This window comes from Loxodonta africana, chromosome 3 (assembly GCF_030014295.1).
Source record: "Loxodonta africana isolate mLoxAfr1 chromosome 3, mLoxAfr1.hap2, whole genome shotgun sequence".
Lineage (NCBI taxonomy): Eukaryota > Metazoa > Chordata > Mammalia > Proboscidea > Elephantidae > Loxodonta > Loxodonta africana.
This window is the reverse complement of record NC_087344.1, coordinates 28,192,660-28,213,079: the sequence shown is the minus strand read 5'-3', so window position 1 is coordinate 28,213,079 and position 20,420 is coordinate 28,192,660. Positions and strand designations below refer to the sequence as shown.

The following is a 20,420-nucleotide window of genomic DNA, read 5'->3' as shown; positions in this document are numbered from 1 at the left end:
AGCTCTGGCCAAGCCTGGTAACACTGCCAATACCCACCCGGCCCTTTCCTTCAGCTTTGGGCTTCTGTAGGGGCCTTGGCCACAAAACAGAGTCAGGAGACATCAAGGGCTAGACAACCCCTGTCTCCTTGTGCCCCTGGCTCTGCAGTCTTCCCTGGTCCATCCTTTTGGTGACCCTGTTCTGTGTGTCCCCTCTTCCCATGCTGGGTGGTGCCTCCCTGAGCCCCCAGCCACACCCACTCCCACCTGTCTGGAGAGGGCAAAAGCAAACACTCCCCGCAGCCCTGCCCCAGTGTGTACCCTGGCTGAAGTGGGGTCCTTGTCGGGGGGAGGGAACCCTGGGGAACCGGTCCTCCCTGACCCTCGCTCCACCTGCTGTGGGAAAAGACAACAAATTAAACCGCAGGGAGATTGGGGAGGGGGCAGTGGCAGGCAGGCCTGTGGAGGCCATGGGGGATGGAGAGACAGGACAGTGCCCAGGTTGGGGAGGACAAGCTCACCATGAGGCCACATCCAGTCGTTTACACATGAAACCTCTCTCTGTATGTATGATCTCCGCTTTGCTAGTTTGACTATGTTGAGTCAGGTCATGTCCTTCCTCTGCTCAGAACCCATTGTGGCTCTCACCTCAGTCAGGGTTTAAAAGCCAAAGTCCTCCTTGCTTCCCACAAGACCCTGTACAACCTGCCTGTCACTTCCCTGCCCTCGTCTTCTCCACTCTCTTCCTCACTCACTCTGCTTCAGCCACACTGATGTCCTCTCTGTTTCCCAAACACACCAAGCATGTTCAGCCTCAGGGCCTCTGAACTGCCAGTTCCTTCTGCCTGCAATGCCAGATATTCTCATGTCTTCATCTACTTAAGTCTTTGTTCAGATGTCACCTTCTCAGTGACAGCTTCCCTGACCTCTCTTCTATTTAAAATCTCACCCCTTCCTCCAGCAATCCCCTTCCCCTCTCCTTGCATTATTTTTCTCTGTAGCAGATATCACCATCTAATATCGCTATAATTCACACAGTTCCACAAAGGCAGTGTCTTTATCTTGTCCACTGCAGTGTCCCTAGCACCTAGAACAGGGTCAGGCACACAGCAGGTGCTCAGTAAACATTTGTTGAATGAATTGTCACTTTCTTTTCCACACTTTGTCCACTTAGGTCTGGTGGAACTGGCCCCAACCCCAACTCATGTGACCCAGGTAATGTGACTCAGGCTTGACAAGTGAGCACATCTTGTCCTTTATGGCCACAGTGATTAACTGCTAAATGACACGACTCAAACCGTCCAATGAGAAGTAGCATGGGATTTTCACTACAGGTTTTGGCAAAGAGGATCTCTTATTTTTCTCTGGAGTTTCTGGGCTGATAAAATATAAACCAGGGATTGCTGAGGCCATTTTATTCCCATGAGGAGTGGCTGTCTGAGAGCAAAGCTCCCCAGAGGAAAGCTCTGTCAAAGCTCAATCTGCCTGTCTTGGGGTGATTACTTTGTTTGAGATCCTGGATCCAGCTGTACCTGAAGCCAATACCTTGGTCTTTTCAGTTACATGAACCAACAAATTTTTTTTTCTTCAGCCAGTTTTTTTTTTTTTAATTGTGGTGAGAATGTATATGACAAAACATTTGCCAGCCCAACAATTTTGACACGTACATTTCAGTGACACTGATTACATTCATCATGTTGTGCAACCATCACCACTATGCTTTTCCAAATCATTCTACCACCATTTACAGAAACCCAGTGCTCCCTAAGCACTGACTCCCCCTTCCCCTGCTAGCTCCCAGCCCTGATAACCACTAATAAGCTTTGGTCTCTAGATATTTGTCTATTTCATATAAATGGTATAATACAGGATTTGTCCTTTTGTAACTGACTTATTTTGTTCAGCATAATGTTCACCCACGTTGTAGCATGTATTAGGCCTTCATTTCTTTTTATGACTGAGTAATACTCCTTTGCGTGGATAGACCATATTTTGTTTATCCGTTCATCCAGTGGTGGACATTTGGGTTGTTTCTATGCTCTGACTACTGGGAATATGAGCATTCATGCATAAGTTTTTGTTTGAACACCTGTTTTCAATTCTTCTGGGTATAAACCTAGGATTGGGATTGCTGGGTCATAAAAGTAGTTCTATGTTTAACCGTTTGAGGAAATATCAAACCGTTTGCTACAGCAGCTGTACCGTTTTGCATTCCGACCAGCAATGGATGAGAGTTCTGATTTTTCCACATCCATGCCAACATTTGTTCTTTTCCTTCTTCTTCTTCTTTTTTTTTTTTTTTTTTTTATCATAGCCGTTCTAGTGGGGGTGAGGTGGTATCTCATTGTGGTTTTGATTTATATCTTCCTAATGCCACCACCATCTGTCAGTGTGTCATACTGTTGGTGGCTTGCATGTTGCTATGATGCTGGAAACTATTGCAAATACCAGCAGGGTCACCCATGGTGGACAGGTTTCAGTGCAGTTTTCAGAGTAAAATGGACTACGGAAGAAAGGCTTGGCCATCTACTTCCAAAAATTAGCCAGTGAAAACCCTGTGAATCATAACAGAATGTTGTCCAACATAGTGACAGAAGATGAGCCCCCTCTGCTGGAAGACACTCAAAGTACACTGTGGCCACCACAATGGACTCAAGCATACCAATGATCATGAAGATGACACAGGGCTGGGCGACATTTTGTTTTGTTGTAGATGTGGTCGCTATGAGTCAGAGCCAATTCTATGGCAACTAACAACAACGATGACATTGAGCATCTTTTCATGGGCTTATTGGCCATTTGTACATCCTCTTTGGTGAAATGTCTTTTCAATTCCTTTGCCGGTTTTTTGATTGGGCTGTTTGTTGTTAATTTGTAGGAGTTCTTTATATATTCTGGATATTAAACATTTATCAGACATATGATTTCCTCTCCCTTTCCTCCTCCTTCACTTCCTCCCTCCCTCCTTTCTATCTCCCTCCCTTCCTGCCATCCTTCTATCTCTAATTGAATCTCACCACATTCTGGCCCCTCCAAAGGAGCCAAGTCAAAGCTGTGCTTTCATCTTCCCTCCTAAACAACCCTCTTCCTATCTCTGCCTCCTCCTGGGCTCCTCACAGTGCACTGACCCCTCCCTCATCCCCGCTCCCCCACTAGGGGGCTGGGTGCCCTCTAGTGACTTCACCTCTCTGGGAATCAGTTTCCTCTTCTATAAAAACATTGCCATAACAGCCCCAAGCATGGTTCCAGCTCAGCCTCCTCTCTAACCTGTTAACTGACCAGTCACCTGAGCCTTCCTCTTGCCCACCCTGCCCCAGTTCTCTGGCTCATAGTCCTCAGGCTTGGCTGAGAGTCCCATGAGTCTACCCTGTGGCCTGCAAGAGAAGGTCCCAATTCGCCCTGGCCTGGCACTGCCCTAGTCTGGCAGTATGGCTGCCTCTATATCTGCTGTCATCATCCCCATTTTACAAACAAGGACACTGAGGCCTGGGTCACCCCAGATACAAACAAGGAATTTCTCTGAGCATGATAGGCTGGAGAATCCCCAGGCAGGGGATGGTTTCTGGAGACACCAGTTGCTTAGGGAGGGCTCCTGAGGAGGTGACAAAGTAGGTGAGACTCAGACAAGGCACCATGGAGTGGGGGTGAGGGCAAGCTAGGCAAGGAGATTGGCAAGGGCAAATGGCCTGAGGCGGGAATGAGCGTCGTGTGTTTAGGACCCAGTGATGGGGTCGGGAGGACAATAGGGAAATGAGGACAGAGAGGTAGGCAGGCCCCAATACTCAAACTGCTAAAAGCCCAGGCAGAGGGTGCCTGGAGGAGCAAGGGCAGCCTGAGGAGCTGGGCAGGCTCCTGCTGAGCTGAGCCCTTAGCCTAAGAGCCCACCGGGTTTCCTCTCCACAAGTGCAGCGGTGCTTGTTGTGCTGTGTTCCCGGCTCACTCCCGAGGGTCCCCATTTAACAGATGAGAAAACCAAGGTCCCAGAGAGGGCCCCCAGGCCCCAAACCATCAACTCCAGCTTCCCCAGGCCCTGCCATCTCCCAGGTGGGACAGGATTTTAGGAGCCCCAGGGCCACTGAGGAAATCCTAGTGGTATAGTGCTTAAGAGCTACAGCTGCTAACCAAAAGGTCAGCAGTTCAAATCCACCAGGCGCTCCTTGGAAACTCTATGGAGCAGTTCCACTCTGTCCTATAGGGTCGCTATGAGTTGGAATCGACTTGATGGCAACAGGAATGGGTTTTAGGCCTGTTGAGTGGCACAGTAGTTTTTAAGAGCTAGGCTGCTAACCAAAAGCTCATTAGTTCAAATCCACCAGCCAATCCCTGGAAACCCTATGTGGCAGTTCTACTCTGTCCTATGGGGTCGCTATGAGTCAGAATTGACTAGACAGGTTTGGTTTTGAATTTTTTTTTAGGCCCATTGAGGGGATGATTTGGGGTCCTTGAGATCAGCCCTCAGCTACCTCTTCCAGGAAGCCTTTTCAGCTTGTTCCAGCTGGGGAACTCTCTACTCTGAATTTGGCTCTTGCCTTCGCAGACTTGGAAGGTGAGTTCTCTGGGGGGCAGACTGGTGGTCTCAGGTCCTCCCCACCCCTCCAGCCCACCCGCCCTTCCCTCCATGCAGGGAAACTGGGAAGAGTGAAAGCAAGTGGTGGGGGGTGCTTTGGGGAGGGGAAATATTTTGGTTCTCACAAGGCACGAGAATTGCCTGATTCCCAACCGATTAGGGGTAATTAACCCTTCGCAAGGCAGTAATTAAGTCTGTGCCTCTGAAACCATAATTAGAAGCTCCAGGAGACTCCACCCCCGCCCCAAGAACCAGTCAGCCTCTGAAGCTGAGGCCAGGCCATGGCGCTGGGGGTGCCCCTTTGTACCAACTGGGACTGGGGACAGGGGCCTGCTTCCCTCCCGGGGCTGAGCAAGACCACAGCCTCCCAGGCTATCCCTGGACAGTCCCTTTTGGGGCTGTCAGACCACACGTGGGGACTTTGTACTTGAGAACAGACTCACAGTGGCATGAAGGTGGGGGGGTGGGCTGGGTGGGGTCTAGGGTGTAGGGCTGAGGACAACCCTTAAAGGCTTTTCTCTTAGGCTGAGGGGAGCTAAAGTACAGAGCCCAGCCCCCAATGGGGGTGAGGATGCCAGGGACAGATGGAGGATGGGAGCCATCCCCGGAAGACTCAGAGAGGCAGGGAACACCCTCTGGTGAGGGCTCTCACCACAGCCTCCCAGGCTGACAGGCCAGGAGACTCTAGGGCCTCTACTGGCCCTTAGTGTTGAGGGGCTGGAGCCAGGCATGTGTCCCACTGGCTGTGTGGTTCTCCTGGGTCTCCCAGGGAGGTAGCGGAGGGGCATGGAGGGGGCTTTGGTGGACGGCGCTGACCCCCTGACCACAGGGTGCCCATGGGGTGCCTGGTGTGGGGCAGCTGGCATGCAAGGCACCCTAGGACATGCAGATCTGTGAAGACCCCCCCACTGTAGCCCCCTCCCCAATGGATCTAGCCCCCAGAATCCCCCAAGGAGCCTCTACAGCTTCCTCCTGGTCCTGCCTCAACCCTGTGCCTGTTACCATGTCCCATTCTTCTCTGCACATGCCACTTGGCTGTGTTATTAGAGTCAGTAACCTCAGAGGCAAAGTGGGTAGGAGGGGACATGGGAGCTTCTCCCTTGGGGGCACCACACCTGGTACCAGGCCTGTGTGCTGGGCAAGGAGGCTGTGGCGGGAGGGTGTCTGCACGGAGCTGGGTAGGGACGAGGGGCTTTTAGGCCCATCCTTCTCCCCTTAGGAGATGACTCCCCTGGGGAGTGTGGGCTAACATTTGTCTCCAAAAGGGGCCAAGTCATCATCCTATTCCACCTCTCCCTCCATCTCTCAGCTCTAACCACCCAGGTCTCTGTTCTTGTCCTCCAATGCCACAAGTTCCTTTCTGCCCCAGGGCCTTTGCACAAGCTTTGCTCTCCACTTGGACCTCCTCTCCCCAGTCTTGGTGTGGCTGAGGCCGTACCCTTGTCAGACCTCACAGCCCGCCCCACTCACCGTGTGTAGAGCATGTTCCCCTCAAGTCTCTCTGATTGACACTCTTGCTTTCACTTCTCTTTCAGAATGTTTATCACAGCCAGCAGTGGCCTCCGGTGGTTGTTGCCCCGTTCCTCAATGGTCTCCCCGCAGGTAGACCAGGTAGACCGTTAGCCCCAGGAGGGCAGGGAGTTTCATCTGTTCTGTTCCTTCTGTGTCCTCAGAATCCAGAACAGAGCCCAGCAAATAAGTAGGTATTCAATAAATGTTTGTTAGATGAATAAATGGACAAGGCTACTGTGAAAACAGTGTCTGGGGAAAGCGGCCGGGACGTAGAGGAGAATTTAATAGGAGGGTGAGAAGGGTGGTTTCCAAAGCTGCTTTGGGTGGGGAGAAAGGGGGATGCCACCCACTTTCCCGGGAGTCGCACGCACATCCCCTGGTGGCCGACAGGTGGCGCGAGCACCTCGCGCTACAGCAGCGGAAAGCAGAGGCAGAAAAACCGAGTGTGCTGTTGGGGAGGCCACTTCCGGCTTAGCCCTCTTCCCTGTGTGTGTCCTGGGGTAAGCCCCCGGCCCCGGATTTGGACGCCAAGCCCTGGGACCCTGTCTTGGACCCCAACTCTTGGTTGGGAGGCTTTTTGATCAAACGGGCGTCCGAAAGGGATGGGGATGGTGGGCTGAGGTGTGGGGAGAGCTCAGGGCTTCTGCCCCTCCACTCCACGCATGCCTTTCCCACCACCCCTCAGCGCTTGCTCTGAGCACGTCCTACCTTAACCCTATACAGACCAGAGCTGCGCAGAGCCCTGCCCTTCGTGGGCCCACGGTGAACATTTGTGGGATAGTGAAGGGACAATCCCCATTTTACAGATGGGGAAACTGAGGCTCAGGGGGTACTGTGGCTCTCCCAAGTTTACAGAGCCAGAAACTGGTGAGGCTGAGACTGGGCCTCAGGCCTATCCAATTTCTCAGTCAGATGGTTTTAAAAACATTAAAAATGGATTTTTTAAATTACCTGAAATGGTACAGGAATCCTTTTGGGAAGCTAAAGTCTTCCCCCTGGCCCTCCCCATCTCAGCCCCTAGATGGAGGTGGGGTGCCCTTCCAGCCTGATTTCTGTGCCTTTACAGACATATTGCAGGGTCTCTGGATTTCTTGCTGAGTCACTGGGCATGAACTTCTCCTCTCTGAGCCTCAGTTTCTTCATCTTTAAAATGGGCCGGATGATGACTAACTCACCTTCTAGAGAGGCTGTGAGGATTGAATGACTGAATTATCCACCAGCAGAGCCAGGATCACAGGCAGCACTCAGTCCATATGGGACCCCTCTGGTGAAGTGAGAAAGCTGTCACATTCCCTGCTATTTCCCAGTACATGGCCCTGGTGCCCAGGACCTATCTGTGGTCTGATGCTGTCTGTAACCCCACTTCGTGGCCATGTCTGTGTTTGAAGTATGTGGTGAGCACTTTGGGGTCAGTGGGTGTATGCAGCCCGGGCCCCGTAGACCAGAGTTTCTTCACCTCGGCATTATTGACATTTGGGGCCAAATCATTCTTTGTGGTCTGAGGGCTATCTGTGCATTGTAGGAAGTTAAGCAGCATCCCTGGCCTTGACCTACCAGATGCCAGTAGTACCCCAAGGTGTGACACCTAAAAATGTCTCTAGACATTGCCAGTGCTCCCTGGGGGCACAATCTCGCTCGCTGGGAACTGCTGCTGCAGATGCTTCTGATATGTACACCCGTGGGTCCGTGTGCACACCCATGGGTCCGTGTGCACACCCGTGGGCCCATGCGTACACCTGTGGGTCAGCATGTACTCCTGTTCCTACCTGCTTCTGTGGCAGTGCTTGGTTTGGCTGACCCAGAAGCAGATTCTGACACTTGGATTATTTGGCGGATGATCACAGGAAACCTACGTGGGGGGAGAAGGGAGGTAGTATGGGTTGATTTGTGTCCCCCAAAAAGTTGTGTTTAAGTACCTGTGCACATGAGTGACCTTATTTAGAAATAGGGTCTTTGCAGGTGTAGTTAACATGAGGTTATAAAAAGATAAGAAGCACCACAGAGATAGATGCAGAGGGAAGATGGCAATGTGACAATAGGATTAATAGAACCACAGGCCCGCAAACATCTGGAGCCACCGGAAACTGGAAGAGGCAAGGAAGAATCCTCCCCTAGAGCCTTGGTGGTTGGGGTGGGGGAGTGTGGCCTGCTGACGCCTTGATTTTGGACTTCTAACCTCCAGAAATGTGAGAAAATACATTTCTGTTGTTTTAGGACGCCGGGTTCGTGCCGCTTTGTTATGGCAGCCTTGGGGAAGTGAGGCAGAGAAGTGGGCTATTATCAAATAGGCTTCCTCCATGGGCACCTGGGGCTCGATCCTGCTGGGGTCCTCTGGGAGACTGTGTGGAGCACATACCTGCTGGGAGAAGGAGCTGGGTTATTGATCCACCCAGGGCTGCTCCAGTTCCGGGGCATTAATCCCTGCACCTCTGGCTCCCTGCTGTACGCACTGAGTGTTGGGGCAATCATGTGGTTCCAGGCATCTGCCTGGGGGTTTCTCCGCCTTGTAGTGTGGCTGTTCCTGGGGGTCGCTGGGCTGTCTGAATCTGGCCATGAGAGCCCGCCGGATGTTGGGTACGGCGTGGCGCCAGCTCTGTGTCTATTTGGTGTGCCAGTGTGTGTTTATCTGCCGCGCATGTGTTTGCGTCTGTATTTATCTGGCACGAGTGAGCACGTCTTTGTTTTCCCTTCTCCACGAATGTGGAGGAAACTTCTGTTTTTAATTAGGGGCCAGGGAACTTGCTTATTGCCACGTTAGCAACTGCTTTATTAATTAGGCAGGTCGTAAAGGATCTTTTCATGCCTTCCCTGAGGTCAGGCCTGAGGCACTCTGCCCTGGAACCTGTGCAGAGTGGCCATTTTGGGGCCACAGACTTGACATTCCTCAGAGGGAGTGGCAAAGCCTTCCCCGTCCTGTGTGCAGAAGAGGGAAGCTGAGGCACAAGTCTGAAGAAAGCCTTTCAAATGGCAGTTATGAGAAGAAAGTTAATACTGACTGGAAACCAATATATGTGAGGCGCTTTACGTGCATAAAAGCTTGATGGATCTCCTAGACACACATGTATGAGGAAAGGAATTCTTTTTGCCATTATACAGATGAGGAAGGTGAGGCTCTGGGAGGACCCAGCACTTGTGTGGAAGTCGGAGGCTCTGGGTCTCCACGTCTTGTTCCCTGTTCCTTTCTAATGACAGCCATTTTTGAGGCTGCCCAGGGTGGCTTAGCCCTCATCTTTGCCTCAGGTTCCACATCTTGTCACCATGCACTGTTTCTGGCTGGCCTTGGCTAGGCTAGCCCTCCGGCATCTCAGTAATCCATGATGCTTGGCAGGGTGCCGAGTCCCTCACACTTTCCTCCCTAGATGTGTGGCCTGGGGCCTGGCTGGCTCTGTGAGCACCGATATTAATTAGCATTAATTAATAATCCCCTGTGGGCAGAGAGTGGTGCTGGTGGATCCCCCGAGCTCTAAGGGACCTGGAGGCTGACTTGGGTCCCTGACGTGTGGCAGCTGGGTCTAGGATGGGCAAGGGCTAGTAGGTCCGGGCATGAGCCAAGATCAGTGTCCATAGTGGCACCTCCTGGGCAGCCTTAACCATCCAGGGCCTGTCCCTCGCCCAAGCTCAGGCACTGTGTCTTCCTGTGGCTACAGAAGAGCATTTGAGCTGAAGGAGGCTGTGGGGCCCTACCTGCCAGGAGACGGAGGCTGAAGCCCCCAAAGGGTTACATGGTCAGCATGAAGCTCATGTCCTTGCGCTGGCACCTACTGAGTGACCTTGAGCAAGTTGCTTACCTCTTCCTGCCTTGGTTTCCTCTTCTGTAACGTGAGGGTCATTTCTGCCTTGAAGGGTGTTTGGAAAAAATAAATGATAACATGTGTTTCACATCTCATTAAAAAAAAAAATCAGTTGCTGTTGAATCAACTTTGACTCACGGTGACCCCATGTGTGTCAGAGTAGAACTGCGCGCCACAGGATTTTCAGTGGAAATTGGAAGATGATCACTAGGACTTTCTCCTGAGGCGACTCTGGGTGGACTCGAACCTCCAACCCTTCAGTTAGCAGCTGAGTGTGTTAACTGTATGCTGTGTACAGACATAATGGAAATCAATAATCAGAGGCCACAATAATTTTGTGTCTACAAGAGGCAGCGTGGTGCGGGTTAAAGGCATGGCCACTGGAGCCAGCTCTGCCACTTTACCTGCTGCCTGAGGTTGAAATGGGGACTTGATGTACCTGGATATCAGTTTCCCCATCTGTAAAATGGGGCGACAACAGTAAGGACTTCATGGGACTGTTGCAAAGATCAAATAAAATAATGCTTACAGCGTGTCAAGCCTGTTACAATTGTGCAATAAATATCAGCAGAAATCAAGGGAGAAGAGAAACAGCTGTAGCCGGGCTAAAGATTGGGGCTAAGGATGGGGGTGGGAGAATGACAAAGGCTAACTAGTATCACATGAAGGAGTCACACCGTATTTAGGATTGGTCCCTTGGGCATCTGCCTCCTTTTCACAGCTGCGTAGTATTCCACCCATTGTTTACTGGTGGACATTTGGGTTATTGCCTACTTTGCGAAGTCACAAGCAGTCCTGCCAAAAGCATTCTAGCTCTCACCTCCATGCATGAGGTTCTTTGCGGCCAGCCACCCAGAAGGGGAGTTGACAGTGGGGTGTTTGTGTACTTTCCATTTTAACACATACTGCAAAGCTGCTCCCCAAAACCACTGTGCAGTTTACTTCCCCTCCAAATAGAAGTGCCTCAACAGTTTAGTTCAAACATGGGTCTGAGCTGCCCACTCTTGCTGTATTCTAGACCCCCTGGTGCTTCTGTTCCAGGGGGAGATGCAGAGGCTTCCTTAACCCACCCCTTGGGTGTCGCATACAGAAGTGACCCTCTTTGAGAGCCGGTGTCCCTGAAACCTAAGGGGACTGGGAGACTCAGGATGTGGTTGCTCTGGAGGTGACCCCAGGAAGCACAGGAAGGGGAGAGGAGGAGGGAGTCAGAGAAGGGCCGAAGGGTTGTTAATGAGCAGGTCATGCCTGTGGGCAACAGAGGCTCAATCCTGCTGGGGAGCTCTAGGAGAGAGAGGAGAACACACACCTGGGAGTTTTCCCCACCAAGGGGCGAGGGAACCGGGGTATTGATCCACCTCTGTCAGACACTGGGCAAGGGCTGCTCCTGGAGGGTGTTTGCTCTCTGGCACTCTCCGTCTGCCCAGGGAATGGTCTAGCAGCCAGGCCTCAGCCAGTCACTGTGGTGTCAGTGCGTCCAGGAGCGTGTGTGCTGCAGGGATATGGGTGGACCCAGCCGTGGAGGGGCTGGGGCACAGACAACAGAACAAGTTAAGTCACATGTTTGAAGGGGTGAGGCTTGGGGGAAAGAAACAATCAGAGCAGGGCACAGGTAAGACCGTGGGTGGAGGTTTCTAGCACCTCCCTGGGCACCTAGTAGGTGACTAATAAATGCTATCTTGCTTCTTTCTAGTCCATGGGGAGCTGGTGAGTGGAGGGAAGTGAGTGTGGATTGGGCGCCTGGACAGGGTGGGAAGGGGGTGGTGCGAGGCTGGTAATGATGCTGAAAAGTAATGGGCCCTTCTCTCTGGGAGGCGGTGGAACTCTAATTAGAATGAAAATATGGTTTAATGAGGATGAAAATGGTAATTGTGCTGGGCAGTGGCAGCCCACAGTGCTGCTGTCCCAGGGGCCCCCTCCTGGGCCTCCAAGAGGCTGGGACTTCGTGGGTGAGGAGGACTGGAGTGCTTGGAGCCTCACTTTCCTCCACAGGGTCCTCCGGAGGGTCCTTCCACAGGGCCCTCCCTAGGTGCCAGGTCCGAGAGCCTGGGCAGAGCTACCTGCCTCTGGGGCCGGTTCTAGGGCTCTCACATGTTTTTCCAGCCCACACCTTGTCCCGGGCAGTAACTCAGCAAGCAGTAGAACCAAAACGGTGCTGTCTTCTAGTGAGCACCTACTATGAGCCAGAAACTAACCCACGTAATCCGTAGACCTACACCCATTTTTGGAAACCCTGGTGGCATAGTGGCTAAGAGCTATGGCTGCTAACCAAAAGGCTGGCAATTTGAATCCACCAGGTGCTCTTTGGAAACTGTATGGGGCAGTTCTACTCTGTTTTATAGGGTTGATATAAGTCAGAATCGACTCGACGGCAATGGGTTTTTACACCCATTTCATAGATGGGGAAGCCGAGGCACAGGGAAACCATGAGTCCTGGTAGGAATATGTTGAAGAGTGGGTAGGAAAGGTGGGCTCAAGTCCCCAGTGATCTACTTTTCTCCTAAAACTGAGGGCGTCAAGGGGTTGCCAGCCATCCTGGCCAGGGCCCTTTCTTCCCCCCTGCTCCTCACCCAGGTTCCCCGACTATGCATGAGGTGCACATACTCATCTCTTTGGGGCTCCACTTACTTCTTCCTCTCTTCTTGTGGAAGTGTGTATGGCTGGGTGGGGTGGGAGTGGCACATCTTTAAAAAAAAAAACAAAACAAAAAGCAAACCCATTGCCATCCAGTCTATTCCAACACCAAGAGACCCTATAGGACAAACTAGCACTGCTCCATAGGGTTTCCAAGGAGCAGCTGGTAGATTCGAACTGCTGACTTTTTGATTAGTAGCAGAATGCTTAACCACTGCACCACCAGAGCTCCATGGCACACCATAGGGGCTTAATAAATATTTGCTGAACAAATGAATCGCACACATATGCCTGCCATTACAAATGAGGAAATAGAAGCTCAGAGATTCAAAGTCACCTGGTGAGCAGTGGGACCAGGGTTTGAACCCTTTTCTTTCCGTTGCCAGAGCCTGTGCCACAACCTGGATGCTGCCCTCTCCCCCAGCTGGTGCAGGGCACTGTGCCTGATACTGAGATGCATCTTCTGGGTTCCAAGTCTGTTTGAGAGTGGACCAGCTTCCAGGGGAGCCCCTGGGGATGATGGAGACAGTAGCTTCAGTTTATTGAGCACCCACTGTGTATGCTCTGAGAGGCTGTGACATGTGCCCAGGGCCCCACAGCTGACATGTGGTACCTGGTCTATGTAGGGTTCTGACTGGTGGCCCCCCAAAAAGATATGTCCAAGTCCCAACTCCTGGTACCTGTGAATGTGACCTTATTTAGAAAAAGGGTCTTTGCAGATGTGATTAAGGGTTCTGAGATGAGACCCTCCTGGATTAACCAGATGGTTCCTAAATCCAATGACAAATGTCCTTATGAGAGAGGAGGAAAGACAGAGAGAGAGAAGAAGGCTATGTGAAGACGGAGGCAGAGATTGGAGTGACGCTGCCACAGGCCAGGGAAGACCTGGAGCCTCCAGAAGCTGGAAGAGGCATGGAAGGAGGGAGCGTGTCCCTGCTGACTTCTTGATTTCAGACATCTGGTCTCCAGAACTGGGAGATAATATATTTCTATTACTGTAAACCACCTAGTTTGTGGTCATTTGTTATGGCAGCCCAGAAACTAATGCAGTCTACTCTTCCACGTTTTATCATAAACGTTGTCAGATGCACAGAAACGTTGAAGGAACTGTCCAGCGAACACCATTCATATACCCACCACCTAGAGTCAACAGTCAACATTTGGCTGTCTTTGCTTTGTCACTCTCTGCCCCTCTAGCCATCCATTCATCACTGAATTTTTTTAATGCATTTCATCGTAAGTACCCACTCCCATTTATTTTAACACGGCAGCCAAAGGAATGTTTTAAGTCAGATCAGGTCTTTGCCCTACTCAAAACCCTTCTGAGTTTCCCCCCACAAGGCCTCACTGTCCTTCTGTGCCATCCCTTGCCCCTCCACCAACCTCCAGACCTAGCCCAGTGAGCACAGCCACCACTGGCCACATGTGGCTGCCAGGCGGTTGAAAATAACCATTCTGGATTGAGATACGCTAAATTTAAAATACACATGGATTTTGGCTGCGATGTGTTGGTGGTTCGAACCCACTCAGAGGCTCCTCAGAAGACAGGCCTGGCAATCTACTTCCAAAAAATCAGCCACTGAAAAGCCTACGGAGCAAGTTCTGCTCTGATACACATTGAGTTGCCATGAGTTAGTCAACTCGAAGGAAAAGAGAATATAAAATATCTCATTAATAATTTTTATGTTGATTACATGTTGAAATGGTAAGATTTTGGCTATATTGGGTTAAATAAAATACATGATTGAAATTAGTTGCATCTATTTCTTTTTAAAATGTGGGCAACTGGAAAACTTAAAACTATGTATGTGGCAAGTGTCATACTTCTGTTGGTCACATGTCTGGTCCAGGATGTCAGCTCTGTAAGAGTGGGGATCTTTGCCTTGCTCTCTGCTATGGCCTGGTACATAGTAGGCATTCAATAATTATTTGTTGAATGAGTGACTGAAGCTGTGGAACCCAAGCGCTAAGGCATGACATATTCACCTACACAGAAAGACTTCTACTCAGTTGCCTCTCCACGGAGCCATCTGGTTTCCTGGTGCCTCTTGAATGGAAGGAAAGTGGGTGCAGACACTGTCCATGTGTGGTGCCTGGAACCACCCCAGCCTCCCGGGGCCAGGGGTCCTTCTCGGTGGCCTGCCCTTCTCTGGGGTATCAGAAGATGGAGATAGGGGGTGAGAGGGGCGGGCACCAGAGCCAGGTACAGGGGCTGCAGGGCGGCGGGCTTCACACAGCAGGATCCCCTTTGGGGGCTGTGCTGGCGGGAAGGAGCCAGGCTGCCCGGCAGGCGGGGACGGAGCCGAGGTGTCTGCTATCGACCGCCTGGCTGCCACAGGGAAGCTTTTAGACCCGCCAGCGCATCCCTTTGGAGGCAAAGGTCGGGGCTACCCTCTTCCCTACAGGGGGAGGCCACCGTCTTCCTCTCCCCACATCCCATCCTCCTGCAGATCCTGCTCTGCAGCCCCCAAATGCCTGGTTGGGGTTCCTCTCCCGGAACGGTCTTGAGGGGAGGTTGAAGTCTGTCCAGGAGCAGTGTGTGTGCTCCGAGTGTGCACAGCCCTGTGCCCCACAGGTCAAAGCGTGGAACATTTCTGTCTAGAAGGTGCCAGAAGGCTTCCTGTGTGTGCCCCATCCAGGCAGTCCTTAGTGCCCTGGCCTGCTGTAACAAAGCCACAAACTGGATGGCTTAAAACAACAGAAATTTATTGTCTCACAGCTCTGGAGGCTAGAAATCCCGTCACGGTGTCATCAGACCATGTTCTCTCCAAAAGTTCTAGGGGAAGATGCTTCCTTGTCTCTCCTGCTTCTGGTAGCCCCAGGTGTACCCTGGCTTGCAGCTGCAGCGTAACTCCGTCACCACACGGCAGTCTTCCCTCTGCGTCTGTTTCTGTGTCAGGTCTTTTTTATAAGAACACCAGTCGTAATTGGATTAGGGCCCCCTCTACTCCCGTATAAGGAGCCCCGGTGGTCCGACAGTTAAGGCTCGGCTGCTAACCAAAAGGCTGGGGGAAGTTCGAACCCATCCAGCAACTCTGCAGAAGGAAGACCTGGCAATCTGCTTCTATAAAGATTAAAAACCTTAGCCTAGAAAACCCTATGGGGCAGTTCTACTCTGAGCTGAAAACTGACTTGATGGCACCCAGCAACAACAACTACATCAGTATGACCTCATGTTAATTCAACCGATAACATCTTCAAAGACCCTATTTCCAAACAACACACTCACAGGTACCTGGGGTTAGGACTTCTGACTTTTCTTTTTGGGGGACACAATTCAATCCATAACATCCCATCATCCCCCACCCCCCAAGCATTATTCTGATTTCTATCACCATAGACCAGTGTGTCCTCTTTTGTCTGGCTCTTTCCACTCAACACAATGCATTAGGGATTCATCCACGCTGCGTGTATCAGTACCAGTTGCCGTTGAGTCAATTCCAACTCATGGCGACCCCATGTGTGTCAGAGTAGAACTCTGCTCCATAGAGTTTTCAGTGGCTGATTTTTCAGCGGTAGATCGCCAGGCTTGTCTTCCGAGGTGCCTCTGGGTGAACTTGAGCTGCCATCTTTAAGTTAGTAGGCAAGCACGTATATATCAGTAGTTCATTCCTTTTCATTGCTGAGTAGTATTCCATGGAATGAATGGACCTCAACTTGCTTATTTATCCTGCTATCGATAGACATTTAGGTTATTTCCAGTTTTTTGACACTTACAAATAAAGCTGCTATGAACATTTGCCAGTGACAAATTGGCAACAACAAGTCTTTGTGTGGACAACTGTTTTCATTTCTCTTGGGTAAATACCTAAGAGTGGAATTGCTGGGCTGTGTAGCAAGTGTATAACATTATAAAAACAACTAGCTGTTTTCCAAAGTGGTTGTATCATTTTTCACAGCAGCACATGGCTTTCCAGTTCCTCCATGCCTTGTCAGCACTTGGTAACGTCAGTCTAATTTTGGCCATGTTGGTGGCTATAGCCTGGACCACTGAAGTCTCTTCCACCTTGGCCCCCTGAGTCTTCTCAGGTCCCCTACAGTCCTTTGTCCCCTCAGAAACCAGATAGATATTTTGTCTTTAATATTTCCTTTCTTACTTTGGAAAACATTCATACAGGTGAAAAAGTAGAGCCCTCATGATCCCATCCCCTGGCTTCAACAGTGATCCACATTTTGCCTATCTCGTTTCATCTCTCACCTCCCAGCTTTAAAAAAAAAATGGAATATTTTAAAGCAAATTCCATATGGCTTCACCCCAAAATCCTTTAGTAGGTATTAGAGAACTCTTCTGAAAATATAAATCAGATGACATTGGTCTCTGGCTTGAAATTGTTGAAACCAAAACCAAACCCATTTGCACCGTCAAGTCGATTCTGACTCATAGCAACCCCCATGTGTTGTGCTCTATGGGGTTTTCTTGGCAGTAATCTTTTTTTTTTAATTGTGTTTCAGACGAAGGTAAACAGAACAAACTAGTTTCTTATTAAGCACTTAGTACATATATTGTTTTATGACATTGGTTAACAACCCACGACATGTCAACACTCTCCGTTCTTGACCTTGGGTTCCCTATTACCAGCTTTCCTGTCGCCCCCTGCCTTCTAGTCCTTGCCCCTGGGCTGGTGTGCCCCTTTAGTCTTGTTTTGTTTTATGGGCCTGTCTAATCTTTGGATGAAGAGTGAACTTTGGCTGTAATCTTTATGGAAGCAGCTTGCCAGGACTTTCTTCTTTGGCACAGCTGGGTGGGTTTGAACCATCAACCTTTAGGTTAATAATCCAGCACAAAATATTTCCGCCACCCAGGGAAATTTGAAATTGTCCAGTGATTTTAACTGCTCTTAGGCAAGATTCAGATTTCTTCCTACAGCTCCGTGACTGCTGCTGGGCTCATTGCCTTCATCTTCTACCCCTTTCCCTCTCATTCTCTACTCTAGCCACATGTCCTCCTTCTTGTCTCTACCATACTCCAACCCTGTTCCTGCCTCAGGGCCTTTGCACTTGCTGTTTCCTCTGCCTGGATTGCTCCTCCCCAGATACCTGCATGGTTCCTGTGGTGCCAGCTTCTAAGATGGCTCCTGTATGAATAATAACTGACATACGACTGATTTCCCAAATGGGATGATAACTCATAATCGCACTTGCCCACTTTATCATTCTGACACCAGCCATCCACGTAGTACTTTCTCTCTCTGACCTTAACCACTCAGAGTTGGGTTTCCACAAGTCAGGACTTTGTCCTTTCAGCACCTGCCAAATAAGCAAACGCCAGCCTCTCTGCTGGTTCTAACTGCCCCTGGTGGGTTTGATAATTCACTAGAATGAGTCAGAGAACTCATGAAAACTGTTACGTGTACTTAGTTACCTCTTTATTATAAACAGAAAGGATACAAGCCTAGAGACACATCACAAGGTCTGGAAGAGTTCCTGGCACAGGGCCTCCATTGTCTCCAGGGACAAGCTGTACCCTCTTCTGTGCATGGATATTCTCACCAATCCAGGAGACTCCAACGAGAGTGCTCCAAGGTCCTGGGGCCCCGAGTCAATGAATATGCATGATCTGGACCTTAGTGCATAGTTATGACCGATCCAGTCAATGGATATATAGAACTGCATTAGGTCTCCCTCCCTTCCTGCAGTTAGTTCTCCAGGTATGGGGCCTGTATAGCCCCTCCTTACCTGACTATTTTGGAAAACAAAGGCATTTTGATTGTTCGGGTTATTTTCAGAAACCAGAGTCAAAGGACCAAACCAAGTTCTTTGTCCCACAGTCTCCAATGGTCCCGTCTCCTGGTCTTCTTGTCCTTTTGTGATCCCTCCCTATGAGTATGGGCAGAACCTAGGGATTGGCTTCTAACCAACAGAACATGGCGAACGTGGGGAATGTCACTTCCCAGATAACATTATAAAAGGCTGTGACGTCTGTCTTGCTGACTCTCTCCCTCTTGCCCTCTCGCTTTCCAAGCTCTGATGAAGCCAGGTGCCACCCTGTGAGATGCTCCATGGAGAGGCCCACGTGGCAAGGAACACACAGCTGCCTCCAGCCAACAGCCAGCAAGGAACCACGTTCTGTCGACAACCACAGGAGTGAGCTTGGAAACCAATCCTTCCCAGTGAAGCCTTGAGATGACTGTAGCCCAGGATGCCATGACTACAGACATGACTACAGCCTCCTGAGAGAGCCTGAGCCAGAGGACCCCACCAAGCTGCACCCAGATCCCAACCCTTAGAAACTGTATGTTAATACACGGTGTTGTTTTAAGCCACTAAGTTTCGGGGTAATTTGTTAATCAGCAATAGATAACCAATACAACTCTTTTCCACATCTCCTTTAGCTCTTTGCTCAAAAGTCACCTGCTCAGTGAGGCCTCGCTGGCCACCCAATTAAAATGGAACCCTTACGCCTGGCACACCCATCCCCTTCTCTGCTTCATTTTCCTTGTAGAACTTATCACCTTCCCTTAACACCAACTGCCGTCCAGTTGACTCTAACTCATGGTGACCCTATGTGTGTCAGAGTAGAACTGTGCTCCGTAGCGTTTTTTAATTTTGGAGGGGGGAGCAGGGGGCACAAAATTACTTCATTTGAAAGAATAATACAAATGAAAGAACTTAAATGAATATTTTGGGACAATTTCTAGAAAAGGTAAAGGGAAACCCAACATACATCCGCCATCTTGGTGACCGCGGAAGTCACCCCTGTGACTACGGGGAAGCCAGGCTAAAGCTTAGCTCTCTGTCACTGTCTTCTAGGGTGTGTTTGTCAAAGAAGATACTCTGGCAGGCCAGAGTCTGGGGGCCCTCGTCTTGCACAAGTTGGTTATGTAGTCGTCCAATTCTTTGATGGGTTTCACCTGCTCATTTAGGTAATGAGTCTCAAGGAAGTCAACAAATGAGGGTCGCTCTTGTCAGTGGCAGTTTGGGCAGTTCCAGTAGTGACTAATTCAGGCTTTTTCCCAAGTATAACACACCGCATTGCATTCAGCCCACTCTCCCAGTCATCGTGGTCTGTTTCTTGAGATTCTGAAGGAAAATTCGGCCACCTCGTTGGTTCTGCACCTTCCTGCCTTTCTCAGCATGTTCCCTCTTATCGTGAGGTTGGTGAAGAAAATATCTGGCAAAATTCTTCCAAGCCACATCATCGAGGTTGCAGGAGTAAAACATGAACAGGTAGACGTAGCAGGCATAGAGCTCCAGGTTGATCTGGTGGTTGATGGTGGTCTCCAAGTCCTGGCTGTCATTCTGGCGCACCTTCGAGGAGGACATGGTGATTGTGGCGGCAGCAGTTGAGGAGAGGCATCAGCGGCTGGCTGCGCTGGTGTTGGCCTTGAGGCGTCCAAGGGTGCTGATGTGAGGAGGTTGGGGGAAGGTTGGCGAGTGCCACGTTCTGTTCAAGCACTGTCAATGACTGATTTTTTGCAAGTAGATAGCCACGCCTTTCTTCCAAGGCACCACTGGGTGGACTTGAACCTCCAACCTTTTTGTTAGCAGCTCAGCACGTTATCTGTTTGCACCACCCAGGGATTCCAAAACCAGTTGCCACAGAGTTGATTCTGACTCATGGCTACCCCCTGTGTGTCAGGATAGAACTGTGATCTGTGGGGTTTTCAATAGCTGATTTTTTGGGAAGCAGATTGCCAGGCCTTTCTTCCAATGGTCCTCTGGGTGGGCTATATTGTACTTAACTTATTCCTTGTCCGCCTCCCCACACTGGAACTTTGGTCAGTTCAGTGAGGGCAGGGGCCCTTGTCTGCTTTGTTCACTGCTGCATCCCCAGTCTTAAAACACTGTGGGGCACACAATAGTCCTCAAGAAATACTTGTTGAAAGAGTGTGTCTTAGTTATCCAGTGCTGCTATAACAGCAATACCACAAGTGGATGGCTTTAACAACCAGGAATTTATTTTCTCACAGTTTAGGAGGCTAGAAGTCTGAATTCAGGGT

The 20,420-nt window shown here is 50.3% G+C and overlaps 1 pseudogene; it reads right to left on the bottom strand.

The window, feature by feature from the left end:
- Positions 1 to 19,037: 19,037 nt before the first annotated feature.
- LOC100676337 (ferritin heavy chain-like) lies at positions 19,038 to 19,840 on the bottom strand (annotated as a pseudogene).
- Positions 19,841 to 20,420: the final 580 nt, after the last annotated feature.